Genomic DNA, 10,198 nt, shown 5'->3' with positions numbered 1-10,198 from the left:
CAATCTTGTATATGCCCTGATATATCCTATAAAGAATGGATCTTTTCTGTCGCAGATTGTATAGTGGAAAACAAAGAAAAAACAGTAGAGGAAGGAAAAATCCTACCAGCATCTTCAAGAGATATTATACCATTAACTATATACTGACTATCAGAAAATAAATTAATATAGAATCTTTAAACATCACAAAAGCTTGTAAAACTACATTAAGCTCTACATTTTGAGCTGATTGTCTGAGTACTAAAAATGTAAAATTTGATCAAGTGTAACTACTGCTGCTGTACCATTATTTGACCCTTCAGTGAATATATTTGGAGCATTCATGATAGGGGTTTTTCTTGTCATTTTTGGAAAAACTACAGGATGCTTAGACCAAAAAGACAACAAAAGATTAGATGGTAATTGATTATCAAATGAAACATTAGATTTACACATGATTATTGCCCAAGTATTCAACTCATTAGCTAACTCATCAATTTGATCCATTGTATATGGAATGATAATTTTATTGGGAGAAATTCCAAATACTCCCTTTGCTGCTTTTATTCCTTTGAGTATTAAGTGTCCTACAGCCTGAGGATACCTAGTAAGAATAGTGTTAGGAGAATAAGATAAATGTATCGACAATAATGGACCTTCTTGCCAAAATACTCCTGAAGGAATATTTTCTGTTGGTAGTACAATAAATAATAAAGGCAAACTTATATCATTTCTATCCAAATGCATATTTTCCATATATATTTCAATAATTTTTAATGCCTTTCTTGCTTTAGGAGTTAACATGCGGGGTGAATTTGGATCTGATTGACCTTTTGGGATATCAAATAAAGGTCACAACTCTCCTGTTGGTATGCCTAGATAAGGCCTTATCGAATTTATGTCTCCCAATAACTTTTGAAAGTCGTTAAGTGATTTGAGTTGATCTACTCATATTTGAAATTTTGGTGAATGGACCATGGTTGAGGATAATAGAACTCCTAAATAATTAATTGGAAAATTTAATTGTACTTTATCTATTGCTATCTGTAGACTATATTTTTTAATAAGTTTGTAAGTGTGGCATAACATTCCAGCAAAGTGTTTTTATCTTCATGTGCTAGTAATAGATCATCCATATAGTGAAATATTTGTAGTTCAGGATTTTGATTTCTAAGTGCCTGGATTGCTTTTTTAACATAGATTTGACACATAGTTGGACTTTTAGCCATCCCTTCAGGGAGTACTTTCCATTCATATCTCTGATCAGGACCTTCATGGTTTAGTGCAGGGATAGTAAATGCAAAACGTGGACTATCCTCGGGATGAATTGGAATTGAAAAAAAAAAAAACATACAATCCTTAATATCTATAGCCAAAACATAGCAGGTTTTTGGCAAAGCAGACAATTGAGGAATCCCTGATTGAGCAGGTCCCATTATAACCATCTCATTATTAATGGCTCTTAAATCTTGCAATAATCTCCATTTACCAGATATCTTTTTGATGACAAAAATGGGAGTATTAAGGGGAGATACAGAAGTTTGTATATGTCCTTCCGCTAATTGTTGTTTGACCAGTTCATGGGGTACTTGTATCATTTCCTTAGTCAGGGGCCACTGAGGAAACCATACTGGTCTTTCTGATTTCCAAGTAATTTTGATTGTCTCCATGGCCTCTTCTGAAAACCCAATGCATGTCTATTTATTCCTTGATCTATTTGAATTGGTGCTGCTAAACCTTGTTCTTTTTCTCCTAATCTTTTTTCTTTCCTAAAACCTTGTCTAGCCTTAGTAGTAGGCACATGAGGATTGATGTTATTTGTTATTGTCAAACCTAATTGATCTAGGACATCTTGTCCCCATAAATTTATAGGAAGATGATCCAATACATATGGCTGTATAGTTCCTTCACATCCTTCAGGATCCTTCCAATCTAATACCATTGCACTTCTATGGGGATTAGTCGCCACTCCTAGGCCTCAAAGCGTTTGAATGGCTTGTTGTAATGGCCAATGTTTTGGCCATTCTTGACGAGATATGGTGCTAAGCTCAGCACCTGTGTCCAGTAGACCATTAAATTCATGTCCTTGAATATTTAGTTTTAGCATTGGGAGAGAATCTAAAATTAAAGACAGCATAGATCAATCTACACCTGGGTAGCCTAATCCCCTGGAACTTCGTTCTACCATATGACTGGAAAATTTATCATGCAGGCTGGGTATTATTAATAACTGTGCTATTCTATCTCCTGGTGAAATTACTGATATGCCTCTTGGAGAACTAGCTATAATTTTTATTTCACCTACATAATCAGGATCAATTACCCCAGGACTTATCATAAGTCCTTTTATTGTAGAAGAACTGCGTCCCAATAATAAGCCTACTGTTCCTTGGGGAAGAGGTCCTTTTACTCCTGTGGGAATGATTTGAACTCCCATCTCTGGAGTTAGTACTGCTCTGGCGGAGGCGCAGATGTCCAACCCTGCGCTCCCTCTGGTTTGACTGATGAGGGATTTAATGGACAATGTGTACTGGGCACTACCCTGATGGTGTTGCTGGGTTCCTCCAATGCCCTGTATATTTGTGGTTGTGGGCCCCGGAGCATTGGGCCCCCCAGTCCGTTTTTTTGGCAATGGAGCCTGATGCCTTTCTCCATGATATCGTGAGTAAATACCTGGTCTTTGTACATTTTTTGATAAGGGAGTACCCTCTATGGTGGTTTGAGAATGGCATTCATTAGCCAAATGTCTCCCTCTACAGCATCCTGGGCAAATACCTGGTATTCTATTCCTTTGATACCTAGTTTTGTTAAACCCTTTTACTATGGGGCAATTCATTTTAAAATGTCCTGTTTGTTCAAAATTGTAGCATGGTTTTGGCCTGGCATCTAAAGCCTGTTGTACTGCAGCTGCCAAGGCTTGCCCTTGTTCATTAATGTCTCTACATAATTTAATATATGTGTTTAAATCTTCATGTCTCCATGGTCTAATGACCTCTCTGCAGTAACGATTTGCTTGGTCATAAGCCAGTTGTTTTATTAATGGCATTGCTTGTTCTGTATCCCCAAAAATTCTGGCAGCTGTTTGAATAAGCCTATCTACAAATTCAGCATAAGGTTCATTAGATCCTTGTATTTCCTTAGATAACTGGCCTTGTAAATCTCCATGTCCTTGTAAAGTCTTCCATACCCTAACTGTGTCTGAAACAATTTGTGCATATATAGCAGGATCATATTCAATTTGTTGTCATTGACCCTCATAAGGTCCTTTTCCTAACAATATATCTAGATTTCTTTGAGGGGTACTGGCTGCTGCATTTCGCCTAGCTGTCTCCGTGCAAAATTCCTCATTGGCAACCTTCCATAACAAATATTGTCCTCCATTTAACTAAGATTTACACATGCTAGCCCAATCTGCTGGTGTCATGTCCAAGTTGGTAATGGATTCTACCATGCTTACAGTGAAGGGTGCTTGGGGACCATAGGTTGTTATAGCCTCCTTGAACTGTATCACTGTTTTGAAATCTAAAGCATGGTGAATTTGCTGCCCTCTTGTGTGCTCAAGTACAGGGCATGCTAATCTTTGAGGTCCTGTCTCAGGATCCCATTTATCAACTATGGGGGATGACGGCCACTCAGCTTTCTCCATAGGTGGAGCTGTTGGTTGAATTACACCCTCTGGTGATAGAACGGAGTTAGTAGCAGCCTCCTGTTGTAGCTTCCCCCCTGATACCTGTTTCTCCTCTAAGCTTTTTTCCTTTAAAATTTCTTCCTCTATCTGACTAGCTGGAGAGACCTTCTCTTTTGCTTGATCTAACATGTTTTCTACCATAGTCTGGACCTCTAACAATTTACTTAACACTCTTTCAGTTTGTTTTTTACAAATTTCTAATCTACTATAAAGATAACTCAACCCAATAAGGTAACACAAAACAAAACAAAAACTGAATGAAACAAAAACGGAATAAAAAATTGTTGTATCAATTTTCTCTTCCTCTGGGCTGAAAAACTTCAAACCTTGAGCCAACCATTTTTCCCAGTTTGCCTTATAAAGTTCTAGGGATAGGCAGCTTGAAACAAAAACCAAATAAATCAAAACAAGAACACATTGTTTTTTGAAAAGCTCACCCATTCTTTCTCTCTTCCTCAAGGGTGAGAAATTTCACTTACCTCCAAGCTTCAGACATTCCCCGCACAGGTCGCCAAATGCCGCAGTCTGGCTGGGCACAAAATAACCGAGCCACCACACCGCATTGTAGATTCAAACAGCAACTCTTTATTCCCGACCTTTACCGGCACTCTACATGAATGTTCTGGGAAATTACACTCCCTTCACCGGGTTCTACATACCAATTCTCTCAGAACCCCAAGAGAACTCAATGGGAACTCAAGGAGCAGGCACCTGAGGCAGCAGGATATGCCCTATTACCAGCATGATCCACCCTAAACCTGGAGCCACCCTAATCCAGCAGGATCCACCCTAAATCTGGAGCCACCCTAATCCTGCAGGATCCACCCTAAAATTGGAGCCACCCTAATCCCTGAGCAGGGTCACCTTAACCAAAAATGCCATGTAATTCCTACTTGGCTATGGCTCTCAGCAAAGGCCAATGTAAGAACTAGGGTTATTAACAGGGTTAGTTTTAGGGTTAGGTCTAGGACGAGGGTTAGGTTGAGTGTTTTGGTCAAGGTTACTTTTAGAGTTGGGGCTAGGGTTTTCATTACGGATAGAATTAAGTTTAGGGTAATAGATTGGGTTATATATAAGGTTAGCTTTATGGTTAAGGTTAAGTTTATGTTTCAGTTTAGTTTTAGGGCTAGGTTTACTTTTGGTTTTAGGGTAAGGATTAGGGTTTGAGTTAGGGTTAAGGCTATGGCAAGATTTAGGTTTAGGGTTAGGTCTAGGGTTAGGTTTATGGTTTGGGTTAGGGTTTTGGTTAGGGTTAGGGATATGATTATCATTAGGTTTAGGTTTAGAGTTAGGGTAATGGCTAGGGTTAGAGCTAGTGTTAGGTCTAGTGTAAAGGTTAGGATTAGTTCTATGGTTAGTGTTATGGTAAGGGATAGTGCTAAGGTTATGTTTAGGCTAAGGTTTAGCCTTTGAGCTAGGGTTAGGTCTAAGGTAAGGGTTAGAGTTAGGGTTAGGACTAGGGTTAGGGTTAGGGTGAGGGTTATGCTTAGGGTAGGTTTAGGCCTCCATGAGGGTTAAGTTTTGTTTTAGGTTTAGGCCTAGGGCTAGTTCTTTGTGTAATGTAATATCTAGGGTTCTGATTAGAGCTAGTTTTAGGGTTAGGGTTACGGCTAGGTCTAGTGTTAGTTTTAGGTTTTGGGTTAGGTTCAGGTTTAGTGCTAGGTTTAATGTTAGTGTCAGGGCCAGTGTTCAGGTTAAAGTTAAGGTTAGGTTGAAAGCCAGAATAGGACTAGGTTTAGGTGTAGTGGTAGGGTTAGTGTTTGGTTTAGGTTAAGGATTATTGTTAGGGCTAGGTCTAAGTTTTTGTTTAGGTCAAAGGCTAGAGTTATAGCTAGATTTAGGCTTAGGTTTAGGTCTAAGGCTAGTGTTAGGCTTAGGTTTAGGTATAAGGTTACAGGTAGGGCTAGTTTTAGGTTTTGGTTTAGGTTTAGGGTCAGGTTTAGACCTATAATTAGTTTTAGGGTCAGAATAAGGTTGAAGGTTAGGGTGAGGTTTTGGGTTAGGGTTAGATTTAGAATGAGGGCTAGTTTTAGGACTAGTAATAGGGTTATTGTTTAGGTTTGGCTAAGGATTAGGATTAGGACTAGAGTTAGCAGTATGAATAGGGTTTGGCTTAGGGTAATGGATAGGTTAAGAGCTAGGGTTAATTCTAGGATTAGAGTTAGGTTTATGGCTTGTTTTAAGTTAGGGTTAAATCTAGTGTTAGTGCTCAGATTAGGGCTATTTTTGTGTTAGAGTTATGGCTAGGGTTTGGATAAGGCCATTGTAAGAACTAGGGTTATGAACAGGGTTAGTTTTAGGGTTAGAGTTTCAACTAGGTCTAGTATTAGCATTAGTTTAAGGGTTAGGGTGATATTTAGAGCTGGGTTTGTGTTTGGATATGAGTCAGGGTGAGAGTTAGTTTTAGGCCTAAGACGTGAATTAGAACTTGGGTTATGTCTAGTTGTGGGTTAGGTTTTGGTTTAGGTTAAGGTTTAGGGTTAGAAAAATGGCTCTGTTTTGTTTTAGGGCTAGGGCTTGGATTAGGGCTAGGTTTTGGATTAGCAAAAGTGTTAGAGCTAGTGGTAGAATGAGGTTTAGGCTTAAGTTTAGGGTTAAATTTAGAGTTGTGGTTAGATCTAGGGTTAGGGCTATGGCTAGGGTTAGGGCTCAGGTTAGGGCTACTGTGAGGGTTATGGTAAGTAATATGGTTATAAATAGAAATAGGGCTAGGGTGTGAATTAAAGTTAGTCTTAGGGCTAGGGATAGGGGTAGCATTAAGTTTAGGGTTCAAATAGGACTAGTATTAGTGTTATGATTAGTGTTAGGGTTAGGCCTATAGTTAGGGCTAGTGTTAGGGTTAGTTTTAGGGGAAGGGATGGGGTTATATAGCTAGGTTAAGTGTTAGGGCGAGGTTTATAATTAGGGATAGGGGTAGAGTGATGGTTCGGGTTAGGATTAAGTCTAGGTATAGGGCTAGGATGAGGGCTAGTGTTTGTGTTAGCGTCAGGGCTAAGATTAGGGTTAGGGCTAATGTCAGGTCTAGGGATTTGGTTAGGGATATTGTTAGGGATAGGTAAATGGCTAGGTCTCTTGTAAGGATTAGGTTTTGGGTAGGGATGAGGTATAGAGCTAGGTAATTATTAGTCTGGGTTAGGGTTTGGTTTGGGTTAAGGTGGAAGGTAAGGGTTCAAATTAGCATTAGGGTTAGGTTTAGAGTAATGGATAGAGTTAGGTTTACAGTTCAGGTTAGGTTTAGAGTAATGTATAGGGTTAGTATTAGGGATAGGGTTAGGGTTTGACCTAGGGTTAGCTTTTGGTTTAGGCTTAGGTTTAGATTGATGAATAGGTTTATTGCTACTGTTAGGGCTTAGGTTAAGGTTAGGATTAGGGCTAGGCTTTGGGTTACTCATAGGGCTAGTGTTAGGGTTAGGTTTAGGTTAAGTGTTAGGGTTTGAGCTAGGGTTAGGTCTAGGGCGAGTGTTAGGATTATTATCAGGGCTACAGTTAGGGTTAGGGTTAGGGTTAGGTTTAGGGCTAGGGTTAGCATTAGGGTTAGGGTTATGTTTAAGGTAATGGATATATTTAGAGCTAGGATTTGGGCTATGGTTACAGTTAGGATTAGGGATAGTGTTAGGTTTAGGGTTAGAGCTAGGGTTATGTTTATGGTAAGGGTTACAGTTTGAGCTAGGGTTAGGGCTAGGGAAAGCATTAGGTTTAGGGTTTGGGCTAGGATTAGGTTTAGGGTTATACTTATGTCTAGGTTTAGGGCTTATATTAGGACTAGGTTTTTTTTGAGATTTATGGCTAGTGTTAGGGATATGGGTAATGTAAGATCTAGGGATATGGTTATGGCTAGTTTTGGGGGGTTAGCGTTAGAGATATGTATAGTGTTATGCCGCAGTCTGGCTGGGCACAATTCAGGAGCCACTTGTCAAAAGAAACGAACTTTATTTTTAGAACCACACATGCCAAACAAAACCGCTCCTCAGGAAAAACTCTCAGAGCCCAACTGCCACCACCGGCTTCCCACAAGCCTCTCTCCCAACCACAAGCCTCTCCACCTCCCACAATCCTCCTGCTCTTGAGGCCGATTGGCTGGGTCGCATGGGCGGAGCCAAAAAAGTCCCTCAATGAGCAGCTCCGTGGTCTGAATGGGCAGGGAAACAGTCCAATGAGCATCACCGCAGAGCAGCCAATCAGCTAGATGTTGCTTGGGCCACTGTGAGCCAATCATCAGCTGGCAGTCTGAAAGTTTGCTGGGGGCCCTTCGGCTGTGGGTCTCAACATCTCCCCCTCTCTGTTTAAACAACAAGCATGTGGCTTAGGGACCGTGCCTGCCTTAGGTTGTCCAATAGTACATATGGTCCTTACCCGTTATCGGATGAGCTGACCTCAAGGTGTCAGCCTCCTGTCTTAGATTGGTACCATTGTAATTGGATCTTACCCGTCACTGACTACCAGTCCAGTATACAGCCACACCTGTGGAGAGGTCTTTGTACCAGTGGGGGGTGAGGTTCTTTGCCTCACGTCTGTTGGCCCCCGAATTTTAGCTTAAAGATCATGACAAGCAGAAGGGAGGAAGTAAACCAAGTCAATTGACTGCTCCTTTTGGAAAAATTGTACCACCGATGACATCATCAGCAAAAATACCCCAACACTACCACAAGTCGCTGCACCAACAGATAGTTCACAATGCATACAGGTGAGTTCACAATGCATTCAAGTGATACATAGTCCAGGCAAGTTCTGCAAGCAGTTCAGTGATGGCTATTGCAGAAGCTGTAGATTGGTTTTATCTTTTGCTGCTGTCTGGCTACAGCAAAATATCCGGGGGGTGACGAACAACTTGTGTAGATTGATACAGCAGGAGTGGAAGCCATTTATTGCAGGACAGGAGCAGTATTTATACATTCCACACAGCTTATCTAATTAGCATAAACTAGATACATCAGTCAACCAATAAGGAATCTCCACACTTAATGGCTCGATTTTGTTACTTCTCAAACCACTCCCTCTGGCATTTTGCCAGGCATCATCCAGACTTGTTTACGAACTCTAACATTCCCCTGTCAAAATGCCAGGTGTTATTTTGACTTGTTTACAGACTCTAACATTCCCCCCTATGTTTAATTTAAATAATGACCATAGTGGTTTTTACACAAACACCACAAACAATCTGCTACAAGCAGAAGGGGAGGATACAAAATGTCACAATACCAAGCCAATTGATGGCTCCATGCAAGAAGCCCTTGGAAACATTATACCAGCAATGACACGGTTTGCAAAGATACTGAGTTACAATTTGTTGTAGATTAGAGTTTGTTGTCTCAGTCCAGGTAAAGCAGTGTCTCAATAGATTAACTCACAGTCCAGGTAAATCACAGTCCAGGTAAGTTCTGCAGGCAGCTAGCTTAAATCATAGTCCAGGTAAGTTCTGCAGGTAGCTAGCTTGATCCGAAGTCTCGTCCGTTTCTCAGCCGAAGTCTCGTCCGGTTTTCAGCAACACTGGAAATTCTTCCACCTTCGTCTTTATTGGCACTGGGACGAAGGCAGGAACTCCGGATGGCTAAAGAAAATCCTGTACCATTCTACTAAGAAAACAACCTTCTGAACAATTTAGTACATTATCTCAAGGTTTTTTTTGCATTTGAAATAAGCATTAATAGTGCTCATTATTCATCAGCTTCCAGGTGTGGGAGAACCATTGTAGCTTAGTTATTGGCATTGAAAATGACAAAACATCAGGGACACCAGTAGCTTCTTCTGCTGGCTGTAGTGCCTGGGCAACCCCAGATGGCCCTGGGGAGTGTCCCAGACTCAAACTGCTTCCGGGCACAGGGAGCAAGAGCCTGCGAGACTGTGCTTCCGGGTCAGGTTTGGATTTGGGCTTGCAGCAGTGGAAGAGCCAGCTCCCCGGCCAGGATGTGGGGAAGGGCCAGTCTCCACCGCCTCTTGGAAAATCCTTGCTGCGCTGTGACCGGCTTGCACACTCGGCAGCCGCCTCTCCGCTTCACGCACCCTCCAGTAACGAAAAGTATTTAGTAATAGCCTTTTGCTGCAACTTTTTTCCTGATAATCCTTCTTCTTCTGAACTTTCTTTTTCTTTCTGACTAGAGTTCCTGGGCTCTTATCAACACATGCCCTAACTATTCTTGGTTCCACTGGGGTGCCTTCTTCCCTTAGTAATTTACTTCTCACCCCTTCCATATTTTCATCACAAAGACAGTACAATACACTGAGAAAAAACAAGACACAAACATACTGTATCAATCTTCTCCATTTTCACGAAATGGTCATTTTTCCTCTTGCCCTATCTGCCTAGGGATGAGCAGATTTGCTCCCATCCTATCTATGGACGGGCAGCTTTTTTTTTCATCACTTACCCCGAGTGTCCCGGGTCTCCCCGTAACGGGCCACCATCTGTTGCAGTCCGGCTGCAGCAAAATAACCGGGGGGTGACGAACAACTTGTGTAGATTGATACAGCAGGAGTGGAAGCCGTTTATTGCAGGACAGGAGCAATATTTATACATTCCACACAGCTTATCTA

The sequence above is a fragment of the Marmota monax genome, unplaced genomic scaffold (assembly GCF_021218885.2).
Source record: "Marmota monax isolate L192 unplaced genomic scaffold, Marmota_monax_Labrador192_F-V1.1 WCK01_AAM20220418_F8-fsc00295, whole genome shotgun sequence".
In the NCBI taxonomy this organism is placed as follows: Eukaryota; Metazoa; Chordata; class Mammalia; order Rodentia; family Sciuridae; genus Marmota; species Marmota monax.
The sequence above is the reverse complement of the archived record's forward strand: the minus strand, read 5'-3'. Positions refer to the sequence as shown.